The sequence below is a fragment of the Canis aureus genome, chromosome 32 (assembly GCF_053574225.1).
Source record: "Canis aureus isolate CA01 chromosome 32, VMU_Caureus_v.1.0, whole genome shotgun sequence".
Taxonomy (NCBI): domain Eukaryota; kingdom Metazoa; phylum Chordata; class Mammalia; order Carnivora; family Canidae; genus Canis; species Canis aureus.
This window is the reverse complement of record NC_135642.1, coordinates 23,774,740-23,788,744: the sequence shown is the minus strand read 5'-3', so window position 1 is coordinate 23,788,744 and position 14,005 is coordinate 23,774,740. Positions and strand designations below refer to the sequence as shown.

The following is a 14,005-nucleotide window of genomic DNA, read 5'->3' as shown; positions in this document are numbered from 1 at the left end:
GGAGAAGGAAGGAAAGATGGAGATGAAAGCAGGGAAGGAGGGATTTGAATTCAGGTTTGTGTTATTGCATGGCCATCACATTCAGACTGCTTCATCCCAGAGGACTCTCTGGGAAACCACTGGAAATGTGTCTTAGAAGTGCCTCCTTAGAGCAGAAAGGGGAAACTGTTCATTCATCAGCTCCTATCCCCTTTTATCAAAGGTTGGGTTATTAACCACCCCCTTACTTGGGGTGTTAACTCCCCTCACTTCTAGGTAGCACATGGGAAGTCAAATGAATGGATTCTTGTGGTGACCCACAAGGTAGCAGACCCAGGGTAAGAAACAAGCCTGAGCACTTTGCTCCCAATTCACATTTGTGCAAAACTGGTGGGAGTCCACAGAGAACTGGTCCCTGCAATGATGCTGGGATAAGAGATAGATAAGGGTGAGAGGATCCGACATGCTTGAGGGCTTCAGGACAACCATTCATGCCAAGATCAACACACTGCCCCTTCCCTGGCAGGCTGTAGAATGTCAACACTTGACCTTCTCTCCACTAAACAGAATGGCATACTGTGTTCAAGAAACTATCTGGACTACACCAGAAATGAGGTTCATATAGTACAAATCCAGGATATAAGGAACAAGTCTATATTTATCCAAAGGTTCTACAACTGTACATGGGCTTATGCTACCTGAACTCTTATCATATCCTCAGTGGGCTTCTGATGTTTTCTACTCAACCAGGACACCTTCCATGCTGCACCTATCTCTTTTCCTTTCTGCAGTATATTTTCTCCCATTTTTAATGCTCTCTTTTGTGTTGGAACAACAAAGCACAATGCTCCTCTCTCCATGACATTATCTATGGGATCTGAAAAAGAGCCACAATAACTTTTGACAGAAAAAAGCTGTAGCTTAGAATCTACATAAACTGATCTTAGTAATAACTCCTTTTGGAACTGCTAAACAAACTTGTGCATTTTTCAAAGCAATCTCACCAACAGCCCTTTGACCAGATTATGCCCTCAAAAGGAAGCAACTATGACCCAGAGAAATTCCTTGACAGAATTGCTTTGACATTTGTCTCAGGACAGAGAAAATCCAGCAGTAAGCATGCACAAGAGAACATTTAATTGGCAGCATAAAAACTATTGCTAATAGTTCATTATATTCCTTTATGTTTGTAACAATCTTCTATTAAAGGAGGTGTGGGTGGTTGTTTTAGACGTCAAAATTCTTTCAGATACCAAAATTAACCCATACTATCTGAATTGGTAAAGGGTTCACAAATCAGGGACTCTCTCACTGTTGTTTGAAAACCTTTTATCAAAAGATAGTTTGGTTTCCATATCCACTATATCTTGACTTAAAAAAGAAAGAAAGAAAGCTTAATGTGACACAAAGTGAGACCATTAGATAGACACTAGTCTAAATGAACTTCCTCCACAATGGCTCGCCAGATCTAATAAAATTTTCTAGAATCCAAAGCAAAATCACTAAGAATGTGATGATCTACCTCCTATGATGTAAATTCTTCATTTCCATCTGCTAGAAGCATGTGGACTCAAAGCAACTGTCAGCTCTGTGTTCAAGCCTTGGTTCCATCTTGTGGGATCTTAGACGACTCAGTCTCACTGGTCCTCAAGCTCCTCAACAATACAGATGAATCTAGATTGCCTGCCCTCCCTTCTCAACATGTTCCCTGAACACATTACATGATCCTTTTGATCTCTCTTTTAGAGAACATCCCATACTGAACCATGAGTGTCTGTGCTCTTGTCAGTCTGTCTGATTTGATTCTGAGAAGCAGAGAATGCTTACAGTTCAGGTTAGCTCTGAGTTCCTAATGTCTTGCATAGTAGATGTTTAAGTATTATTTATAAAATAAAAGCTAGGAAAGTAACCATCAAGATATTTAAAATCTGGGCTTCTGGACATCCCTCAGCCTCTTGCCATCCCCATGCTAAAACTTGGAGCTCACAGATATAACTGCATGGACCCTGAAGTGGGTTGAATGGTGGTCCCCAAAGGAGATGCAACCTAGTTCTTACCCCAGTACCTGTGAATCTGATCTTATAGTATAATCCCCTTTATTTGAAGTTTGTTATCCTTACCCATGGTCAACTGCAGTCCAGAAGCAGATAATCCTCCTTCTGACGTATGTCTAACACTACATCACAGTGTCTCTTCACCTCATTTCATCTCAACATTTGGGCATTTTGTCATCTCATATCATCATAAGAAGGGTTAGTACAATAAGATATTTTTGAGAGAGAAACCACATACACATAAATTTTATTATAGTTTATTGTTATAATTGCTCTATTTTATTATTAGTTATGTTGTTAAATTCTATGTGCCTAATTTGTAAATTAATATTTTTCATATGTATGTGTGCATAGGAAAATGCATAGTATATATAAGGTTTATTACTATCTGTAATTTCAGGGATCTACTGGGGGTCTTGGAACATTTCCTCCACAGATAAGGGGGGGACTATTGTATTTAAAAAGAGGGTCTTTCCAGAAATAATTAAGAGTCTTGAAATGAGATCATCCTGGATTAACTGAGTGGGCTCTAAATTCAATACCAAGCATCTTTAGAAAAGATAGAAGAGAATCCATGTGAAGACAGAGACAGAGATCTGAGTTATGCAGCCACAGCCAAGGAACACCTGGAGTCACCAGAAGCAAAAAGAGGCAAGGGCATGTTCCCTCAGTAAAGCCCCCAGGGAGCATAACTCTTCAGAAACTTGATTGTAGACTTCTGGGAAAGGACATATTTCTATTGTTTTAAGGCCCCTAAGTTTGTGGTACTTTGTTATGGAAAATACAAAAAAATGAATATATTTCCAAACCTTCAAGGTTTGTCTCTGCCTGATCTGAGTCCCCCTTTGGGGCCTCCGGAAGCCATGGGCCACCAGAAACTAGGGGCCTTTGGAAGCCCAGTCTCTCTGTTATGAACACAGGTGATCAAAGTTTCTTTTTTTTTTTTTTTTTTTTGACCACTGGCCTTGGAGAGAGTTCAAAAGCAATGGGGAATTCAGAGTAATGTGATTTGTCATCCAGAGAGCAACTAGATGCGAAGGCACCAATTATTGGCTTGCTCAGCAGTGGGAAATGAAAAATAATTGTTGGAAGTAACACAAAAGCTCCCAGAAACAGAGGGGCTCTCATTTTTGAGACATCAGCCTCTGAGAAAGCTTCTGGTGTGAAATTGCCTCTCTGAATATTATTCGAAAGGTCTGTGTGCTTTATCATTGAAATGTTGCAAAAAAATTACATGGATTTGTGTGACTGTTGATTTATAATCAAAGTTATCTATACAACTTATGAGTGGTCTGACGATTCTAAGACTCAGTTTCCCCACCTATAAAATTAAGATAACAGTAATTCCTATTTCAAAAGCTTTTGATAGCAATTAACAAAATAGTTTTTATAAATGGTAAGGGCAGTAAGAAGAAGATAGTATTCAATAAGCATAGCCATCATTATTATCTTTACTATTGCTGCTATTGTTATGTCAAAAGGTAATGAAGCAAAAGAACTAAGTGGTTAAAGCTCATGCTGTGGATTCAGACAGTCATGGGTTTGAATGCTGGTTTCAGCATACACAAAGAGGGTGATACTGAAAAAAAAATCACTAAGCCTCAATTGTCTCATCTATTAAATGGGGATAACAACAGCTATCTATTCAAATCATAGAATTGTTAAGAATTAAGGTAATAGGTATAAAGCATTTAACATAATTACCGAGCAAATTGTCATTCACGTTCCATGTTGTTCACTTTCAGGGGTTCATTTTATTCATTCATTCATTCATTCATTCAACAAATATTTTAGTGGGTGCTAATGCTTTATATCACTCACACACCAGGGGTTTAGCATTGAACAAGGTAGTCATAGTACCTGCTCACAAGGAGCTTACCCTCAAGCCATCAGCTAATCATGAAATAGATGGAGATGATACTAGGTGTCAGAAACCCATTAGAGACAGAGCTGGGTTTTTTTAGAGAAATTCATTAACATGCTTGCTATATGTAGAGTATATAATTCCATGAATCTGAATGCTGGTGGAACTATTTTGATCTTTTCTGTCTCCCCACGGAGAAGAAATCATAGATTGCTTTAAACTTTAGTGGCACAAGGGTGCTTGCGTGGCTCAGTCAGTTAAGTGTCTGCCTTCAGCTCAGGTCATGATCTCAGGGTTCTGGGACTGAGCCCCACTTGGAGCATCATGTTGGGCTCCCTGCTCAGTGGGGAGTCTTCTTCTCCCTCTCCATCTGGAAACAGAATACACGTTTCAAGATCTATTATCAATGTCTCTTTTCAATCATATCATGATATGATTCTAAAACCTCACTTTAAGAAAAGACCAGAAATGTACATTTGAGGGCCTTGGACATATGGCCCCCGCATGCAGGACTTCCGCCCCTGTTTCTGGTTTTCTGATGGGATCTGAGGCCTAAAGGTTTGCAGAGATACTGTTTCCTACATAGCCACGACTCTGCCATGCTCATGACTAGGTCTCAGCCAGCCTCTTGCATCGTGCAGAGCTCACAGTAGATGCTCACTAACACTTGGTGAGTAACTTTTCACAAATGACTGGAGGTTGGCACACTTCTTCCCTGTTCAGAAGAACTATACTATAAGACACAATTGACTTCCCTACAGCAAAAAAAAAAAAAAAAAAAAAAAGGATAAAACAAAATGAAACTCAGAAACTATAAACAGTTTCGATGCCCCAGACATGTCTTTAAATTAAGTCAGTTTTTCTAACCCTGTTTTCTATCCCATTGCTGCTGTAGTTTGAAGTGGAGAATGTGGTAGACTTTAAGCACCAATAAACAACCACAGAATTCCATTTGGTATCTGCTCCCATGAGCTTTGCTAGCCTGGGACCGCAACCCCAGGCTTCTCACCTTACAGGCAGAGGGTAGCTTTGAAAGAACATAATGTTACTCAGAGCTGTGTTCTCATTTTCACTGTCTGGGAGAGGAAATGAAAAGACTTCAATCTTCAATCTTGGATAATTTATAAGAATATCTCATCTCTGCTCTGAAACTTATTTATAGAAGTTGAATCTTTACTAACTTGCTGTGTGACCTTGAGCAAGTCAGTTAACCTCTCTGAGACTCTTGATAAAGTCTAAATTATATAGAATTTACTTCATGAGACTGTTGTTGGGCTTCCATGAAAAAAGCACTTAGATAATAAATGATAAACTGTAGAGGAAGTTCCAAACTTCCTGAGGAATGAAGGTAATACCATTTTGAGGGTCCTCTTTTAGAAAAAGAATTTAAAATTATTAGGTAAAAGAATTTAGAAGGGGTCTATTTGAGTGAGAGTCTCTGAATCTTAAGCTTTATGGCAAGCCTTCCTTGGAGGAAACCATAATAAGATTATAATTATTATAAGAATTATTAGCACAAATGCCTTTAGTCTTACTAGAAAGGTATAAGCTAAAAAGAATTTCTGACCATGTCACAGGAAAGTTTGCATTTCCTGGGATGGTCTGGGTGACCTTTGCTGCCTGAAGATCCCTTTTTACTTAAGCCGGCTTCAATTTTTTCCTATGTAGGCAAATACCTCAGAGTGTGACTTAATTTGAGTCAATCCAGTGCATGTCTTTAGCATATACTCCAAGAAGACAGTGTTTTTCACTGTGAGAGGAGCAAGATCCAGAAAGAAAATGGGAGGGTTCTTGAACTCAAAAATTTATAGTCTGTCTGGAAGAAAATCTAGACACATATTAAATAAGTAGAGAATATGGATGGTATGGTATCATGGCAAACTGGAATGTGTTCATCAAGTTCTCACCCTCTTTTTTGAACAAGTTTAAATCTTTTATATTATAGAATGGGCTCTGACCATCAAGCCCACAGACTCCCCATCTCTACCCAAAACATACCACACTTACGGTCAAGAGCACTCATTTGACATTTCCTGTAACAACCCTTGCATCATTGTCTTGCCATTTAATTGTGTGTGCGGGGCGGGGGCGGGGGGCGGGGGGGAGAGATGGTTGTAGTTGTTCATGATTGTCTCCTCAGTGAGATGATCAGCACTTTGAGAGCAAAACCCAGGTTATTTGCTTTCATATGATTCTGTAGGCTCTGTCCTACTAAGTGAATGAATAAGTATCAAATATTGAATTGGACATTCAGACTTGACTCATCACATGCCATCAGGGAGGAAGTTGAGTTCAATCTTCATGAACTCCATTTCTTATAGTTAGCATACTTCTCCCTAGCTATGCAGGTCAGCATCCCCCCTTTTCAGCTTTGTATGCCAATTAGGGCTTCTACAGAGAATTAGGGTAGAGGCAGCAGAGTGATTTGCCATCATAAAAAAGGAAGTTGCTCAAATCAGGGAGTGAATACAGGACAGTGACCTGGGTAGACACTGGAAAAAGATAGTTGCAACTCCATTTTCAGCAATGGGAACAGGCTAGGGACCCAGGAGTCATGAGACATCAGGGGGACTGGTGAAGGCTAGTGAGGAGCCTATGGCTGGGACTTTGAGGGCACACAGCTGTGGTAGTTACCACCACACTGAACTGAGATGAAAGAGCCAACTGCATGGCAGCCGAGTGAGAATGGATTTATTTATTTTTTTTTAATTTATTTTTTATTGGTGTTCAATTTACTAACATACAGAATAACACCCAGTGCCCGTCACCCATTCACTCCCACCCCCCGCCCTCCTCCCCTTCTACCACCCCTAGTTCGTTTCCCAGAGTTAGCAGTCTTTACGTTCTGTCTCCCTTTCTGATATTTCCCACACATTTCTTCTCCCTTCCCTTATATTCCCTTTCACTATTATTTATATTCCCCAAATGAATGAGAACATATACAAACTACCAAAACTAGAACAGGAAGAAATAGAAAACCTGAACAGGCCAATAACCAGGGAGGAAATTGAAGCAGTCATCAAAAACCTCCCAAGACACAAGAGTCCAGGGCCAGATGGCTTCCCAGGGGAATTTTATCAAACGTTTAAAGAAGAAATCAAACCTATTCTCCTAAAGCTGTTTGGAAAGATAGAAAGAGATGGAGTACTTCCAAATTCGTTCTATGAAGCCAGCATCACCTTAATTCCAAAGCCAGACAAAGACCCCACCAAAAAGGAGAATTACAGACCAATATCCCTGATGAACATGGATGCAAAAATTCTCAACAAGATACTGGCCAATAGGATCCAACAGTACATTAAGAAAATTATTCACCATGACCAAGTAGGATTTATCCCTGGGACACAAGGCTGGTTCAACACCCGTAAAACAATCAATGTGATTCATCATATCAGCAAGAGAAAAACTAAGAACCATATGATCCTCTCATTGGATGCAGAGAATGGATTTAGCACAGTAGTTACGTACTAAGAGGAATCCCAGCCATGGCAGCGGCTACAGTGAATGCTATATATGGGACTGCAGGTGCTGGGGAGACTGACTGTCAGTAATCACACCTGCTGGCTCCTGAGAAGACCTTACCCCTCTAAGCATAGCCACATCCTGCTTATGGATGGACCTGGCTGTGCATGGCCATTGTACTCCTGAAGTCAGTGTTAAGAATGCTTTCTCACCTTTCAGGGTCACTCTTACACGTCCTGAGTCTCAGACTCTGAATCCTCTACCACCAGAGGGCAGGCAGGAAAGCATGGTTCCCATAGCACTTCACTTACCTAAGATGACCCTTTGCTCTCCTAGAATGGTACCCTCTTTGACCAATGAGTAATAGAAGGAAGAAAGGGTCACCAAGCCAGGGAATTAGACCAGCTGAATAATCAACCCTGGCAAAGATGGCATGACTGACAACTCTATAAGATGAACTCCCTTCCTATCTCAGACCAAGATCATCTGTGTCCCTCATATTTTACACACAGTACTACACTTCTTGGGATTGTTATCAAAAGATCTTGAGGTTTAGGCACATAGCAGGCACTCACCTAATCCTCACTGAAGTAACTAGAAGTAGTGTTCCTCAACTTTTCCCCAACAATCAGACACTGGGGGGTTGGATGCAGGACAGAAGCATCCCTTGTTGTGGGAAAGATTCAATTACTCAGATGGCTGGTTTCTTTCTGGGTATAGAAAAATCCTGCTGCTGGGACAGAGCCTCATACCCTAGGGCTAACTACCACTTCATGGACTTCACCCCATAAGGGCAAAGCTGTTCTTTAGTGAAACCTCATTTGGCATTAGATAGTCTTGGTCATTCCCTTTGCAGTATCTTTTGGTTCTGACTGTCTCTTCCAAAGGGACCACTGGGGACTGCAAGAGAAGACTGTCGACAACTGATAAATGCAGTCTTCAAAGCCACTCATCCATTCTTAATGGACAGCCCGTTAATTTGAGGTCTAGGTCATGAATTTGAATGCTATGCACTGAACACCTCTTCAGCAAGAAAACCTGGTTTTGCCTCAGGGTAAATGGTGATTCATTAATTGTAATTAAATTAGGCTGGTGGCTTAAACTGGATGTGACAAAATGAAAATCCCCATATAAAACCTGAGATGCATATCACAGGCCTTCTGTCAATAACATCTAGTTTTTGTCTAAGTGGATTTAAAAGGAACAAGATGCCTCTTCTTTAAGAAAAAAATAAACTGCCTCAGTTAAATAGGGAAATAAATAACTTCTGAATGTTTCTCTATTTCTTTTTCATTCAGGTCATGGTATAGAAGCCTCAAAAGCCTAATAATAAGGGTTTGAAGTCTCCGCTGCACAGCTGGGAGGAAACCAGCAATGAATTCTAGGTTTCACCCCTTCTGGGTAGGTCATGAAGCTGATCTACCCACATTCATCTACTCTTGAGGTATAATTGGAGTTTTCTTGGCACAATGAACCAATCCCCTCTTGAGGTAGGGGATACATGGCTAAATCCTTAGATGGAAGTTTGGTGTCCTGAGATCTTATTGCACCTCACTCAGCAGCTAGTTGTTAACTCTACGACCCTTTGTGCCTACATTTCCTCATCTGTGAAATGAGAGGGTCCTTCTTTTACAGAAAAAGAAAGTTCGGCACAAACCCAACATGAAACAAGAAATATGAAGCTTCTCTGGTTGAATAGAATGGAGGAGCTTCACCTGATGAGACCCACAGCCTCATCTCTGAGCCCAGAAGAGTCTCAGAGGAAGTCAGATGATAGCAGAGCAAAGTTTGAAATTATCAACTGGGTATTGTCTCAAGCTCCTTCCACCCCCAAAACTTGCAAAAAGCATAATTCCAATCATACGGTTTGATTGACTTATGTTCTCTGTCTGAGAAAAATACCTGAGCTTGTTCATAGTGAATGAAGTATGGGTATTATTCTATTCTCACCAAGAATGGAAAAATAATTTTAATAAAGAATAAATAATTTTAAAGACTTATTTATTTGAGTGTGGGTGCATGCAAGAGAGAGAGCACAAGCTGGAGGGACAGAGGGAAAGGGAGAGAGAATCTCAAACAGACTCCATGCTCAACACAGAGCCTGACGTGGGGATCTCTCTCATGACCCTGAGATTATGACTTGAGCCAAAACTAAGAGTCGGACACCCACTGACTGAGCCATCCAGGCACCTCAAGAATAAATAATTTTTTAATGTCACTCAGCCAAACTAGAAATGTTGATTGGTCTATGTTGGGCCTTCATACAGAATGTACAGAAATTGGACCAGAGTTATCAAGAATGCTTCCAGTCTAGGAGTCACAAACCCAAATGCTTTTGGGATCAGGCATAAAATATAAATGAGTGCAAAGGGCCAGTTGGGGACTGCAGCAAACTGGACAGTGCATGCATCATTTTGGGGAGCAGCTGGTACTCCCCTCCAGCTAATTGTGGCCACGGTAAGTGTAGTAGAAGTATGATAAAGCCTTCTTTCTCTCATGAAAACTTGTATATTTAGATTATCAAATTTTAACCAAAAAGCAAAAAAAAAAAAAAAAAAAATAGTGTATCTGAGTTTGATCCCAGAAGCGAAATCACTCTGGTATAAAAAGTGGGATTTTTAACAGGGATTAGATGGTACACAATTATGGCAGGTGGTAAAGAAGTCTCTGCAGGGTTGTAATTTACCACAGGCCAGCTGTGATAGCATCAGGGGAGAAAAAACTAGACATGAAGGAAGAGAGAGCAAGAGTAGACTGGAACCCATGTCTGGCTCTCAGTTACTCCAACTGTGATTAGGTGGGTGACCTGCAGACAGTGGTACTTCACTTCTGGGACTGAACTCATACTTGGCCCAGGAAGGTGAAGGAGGTAGTCTGCTGGGAGGGATTAGCTGCAGGCCCGGGTTTGGCCCAGCAGATCAGGAACAAGGTGCACAGGCTGTCCTGGTGTACTACAGCCACTTTCAGAGCACCAGAAAGGCTGCTGCTTAAATTCAACTCCCAAATCTTAGTAAATATCCCGTGTGGCCAACCCTAATCCAAAATCCTACAGGAAAGAAGATTCTGGGAAACAGTTCTAGCCTAGCCAAACTGACAAAATAGAAAGCTACCTTGTCAACTTGGGTTCCATATATACTTCCTTAACCACACATAACTTCCAAATAAAGACAACAGCAAAATCCTATTTACGTCTAACATGATGCAACTATTCCTCCTGCAATCAAAACATGCTAAACCTCTCCACAAAGGGGAAAGAAAGTCATTTTACTCATAATTTGGCTAAGATTATTTCTTCTCCTGAATCACATTCCCATTTTGATAGCCTATAAATTTGTATTCTGAGCTATAAGGTTAGCTACTGTTATCACATTTTTTTTCCAGTCTCACTGAGATACAATTGACATATAACACTGTTCTAGTTTAATGTGTACAACACAGTAATTTAATATATGGAAATATAATGCAATGATTCCCCTAGTTTAGTCAACATCCATCACTTAACATAGTCTCAATTTTTTTTCTTATAATGAGATGATCACATCTTATGTTTGAGAAATAGGGAAGCAGAAGACAGAACTGGCTAATATATATGCAAATACATTTAGATCAAACTATGAAAGAAATGTTCATAACCATTATAGTCCTTGTTTCTGCAACTTCTCACAGGGTTACACTTGGTATTTGGAACTACCTTCTCCTATTATCCTTTTCATGTTCCTTTACCTTTGGTAAATACCTTGGCTAGAGGTGTTCCTTTTCTGGTGGGGTGGCCTAAATCTACATGCCTGAAGAATCTGGGCCTGTCACATTTTTGCCTCTAGTGATTTGACATAACTATGACATATTAAAGTCCATTGACTTTTGTCACAGAAAAGTCCAGGAAGGAGATTTACAGGGTAAATTTTGGCAGCGCTACAAGCTCCTTCCTCGAGGGGACTCAAAACTCTACTTCATTCCCAGGGGCTCTGGGTCTGCACTTTGGTTCAGGTACAGGGTGTAGTGGGGCTGAAACTTCCCACCATGGTGATTTCATCCAACTTCTACTCACCAGGCCCAGGATGTTTCCTCTTATACAAATTAAATAGACTGCTCATCTAATTCAGTACTAGAGATACCATGATCAATTAGCCAAAGTCAAAGACAGCCTGTGTTCTGCATTTCAAACAAAGTAACAACAAAAAATCCTTATGCATGCATCTTTCATATTTGGGTATTTTTGCAAGTATAGGAGACATTTGCAGACAGGAAGGCATACAACATTTTTGTTTAGGCCCTCCTGGTTTTATTATTTGCTTAGCCATTTGTTCCTCTATCTCAAAGATCATTCTCCTAGGTTTATGGTAATAATGAAAATAATTATTAATCATTGCTATTTTTAGCATTTACTGTTTGCTGAATAAGCTCTTTCTCTATAGTATCTTATTTAATCCTTACAACTAGGCAAGTGTTATTATTCCTAGTTTACAAATGAGGAAATGCTCGCTACTCCTACAGGTATAGGATCTGTGGTATAAATAATACAAGAGACTTGAGCCAGATCTCACAGTCAATGATTGACAGAGCCAGAGTTTAAATTTTCTTCTTCCAAAAACCACTCTTTCTCTATAATATGGTCCAGAGAAAAGATAATACACATCTCTTTTAATAATTTTAAAAGTTAATTTTATGCCTTGTCATGGGCAAAAACCAGACACCAGATAAGCAATGGGAATCTTGAAAGCATGGGACTAAGGGGAACATAACATGGTATGAGAGAAAAATTGCAGCTGTTCACTACTAGTATAATTTTAGCACATCAATAAACCTTCATCGCCTCTGTGAAACAGGGAAAATAATAAAACCTATTTCACAAGGATGTTGAACAGAGTCAACATTATGTACAAGAGCCTAGTAATTATTGCCATAGTATGGCAACAAACCAAAGAGCCCAACCTCAAATCAGTGGTAATTAGGGAGGCCATCCGTGTATGTCCTGGATCAGCTGGGGCATTCCTTATTTATCACTCTTGACACAGCATCCCATTTGGCTTAACACTTCCGAGCTCTCACAAGTAGCCTGGGTTGAACAGTAAGTTACATGAAAATCAAAAACTCAGTATTGGAGCAAGCCAGCCATTCAGCAGGTAAAAGTAGCCCGCTAGCACAATTCCTACTCTTGTCCTCTTCCCCTTGGAGAGAACTAAACCTAAGTGAGCCCACCCGACGATAGGGATTTCAGAAAGCAGGCAAGGCCAAGAGAGAATTCTCTGACAATCTGGCTGATTTCTCACCACTGGTAGATAAAACGGACCTGGCAAACAGCATGCTTCACAAAATAGCAAGTGCTTATGTTGATCTAATTATGTGCAAGGCATGGTTGAAAGTGCTTTATATTATCAACACATTTAATCCTGTAATATAGGATTCCCATTTTATAGGTAAGAAATTGAGGAATGGATAGTTAAGTATTTTCTCACAGATCACAGAGTGAGTATATGGCAGAGACCGGACTTTGAATACAGGTGAATTAGCTTCAGTCTGTGCTCTGCCGTTCACTCACTTGAATCTAGAGAAGCAGAGCAGCATGGGCAGCATGGGGAAAGCATTTGTAGTAGATCTTCAGCTTTTGAATAGAGAGTTGTGATTTCTTTCCGTGATGGGCTTGGTACTCTGCAGCATGTGCTTGGTGCCCCAATCTGTTATGAGGCACTGAGGTGTCTTGACACATAAGGATTTGGAACTGAGGACCTCGAGTATGGGATTTGTGAAAATTCTTTCTATTGGTAATAGTATGTCAAGGTAAGCTTGAGTATTTCTAATCATGCTGGTTTGAAGAATGCTTTTGTGATCCACTGCTGTTGAAGATCTTATAGAGAGGGATGGGCTAGGAGGCGATGTGTGGCCCCTTGTTCGGTGTCCAGATATTTTGAGTAGGAATTCTCTGGGTAAGATGGACTATAAAAGATATGATAAAGGTATCCCAGTATTGTTAACTTTAGATTCTGAGAGTCAGAGCATTTGGGGCATCTGGGAACATTAGGGACATTTGGGACATTCGGGTGATAATGCCATTCTGAGTTGGCAATGTGATACCAGATACCCTGTGTCATTCTAGCTCTCTGTGTACTTCCTAGCCCACAGGATTTTTTTGAGAAGCAAGGAGAGAATAGATGCAAAAATATTTAGAGACCATTTTAAAATGCTCAGCAATGTAAAGACTCTGGGTAAAAATTCCAAGAAAGAAGTGAGAAAAGATTACTTAGCAAGAGAGTTAAAATGGATCAGAAGGAACTGGGAATTGGGTTAGCACCACTGAAATCTAGATTGTTACAGTTTTCTTTTTAAAAATTTTTACTTTATCGGGCAAGATTGGTTCAAAGAAACAACTTCTGGTAGTCTCATTTAGAGCAATGACTCTTAACAGAGCTCTGTTTACTAAGGTATTTGAACTACTTCCCAGTCGACAGTCACATCCCTCAAGTTGTCAGGCCACACCTCTCACACAGGTGATCACTAACTCTCTCCTCTCACCATCAACTTGTGTCAAAACAGCCAGGTTGGCCTTCCCACCATGAATCTCCCCACCTCCACACTACACCTTTGCAGAATGCTACCTGAGGGACATCTGGGAATAGAGGGCCAGTGGTGGAGAAAAACGAAGCAGCAT

The 14,005-nt window shown here is 40.3% G+C and overlaps 1 protein-coding gene and 1 long non-coding RNA gene across 14 annotated transcripts in view; one reads left to right on the top strand and one right to left on the bottom strand.

The window, feature by feature from the left end:
- LOC144303244 (uncharacterized) overlaps positions 1-9,511 on the top strand; it is a 49,256-nt gene extending 39,745 nt beyond the window's left edge. The window contains exon 7 of the long non-coding RNA XR_013370304.1: positions 8,658-9,511. This is a non-coding gene — a long non-coding RNA (uncharacterized LOC144303244). The remainder of the gene's footprint in view (positions 1-8,657) is intronic.
- The window catches only part of LOC144303242 (uncharacterized), a 303,577-nt gene that overhangs the window by 167,921 nt on the left and 121,651 nt on the right, over positions 1-14,005 (bottom strand). The gene's annotated exons all lie outside the window — the stretch shown is intronic.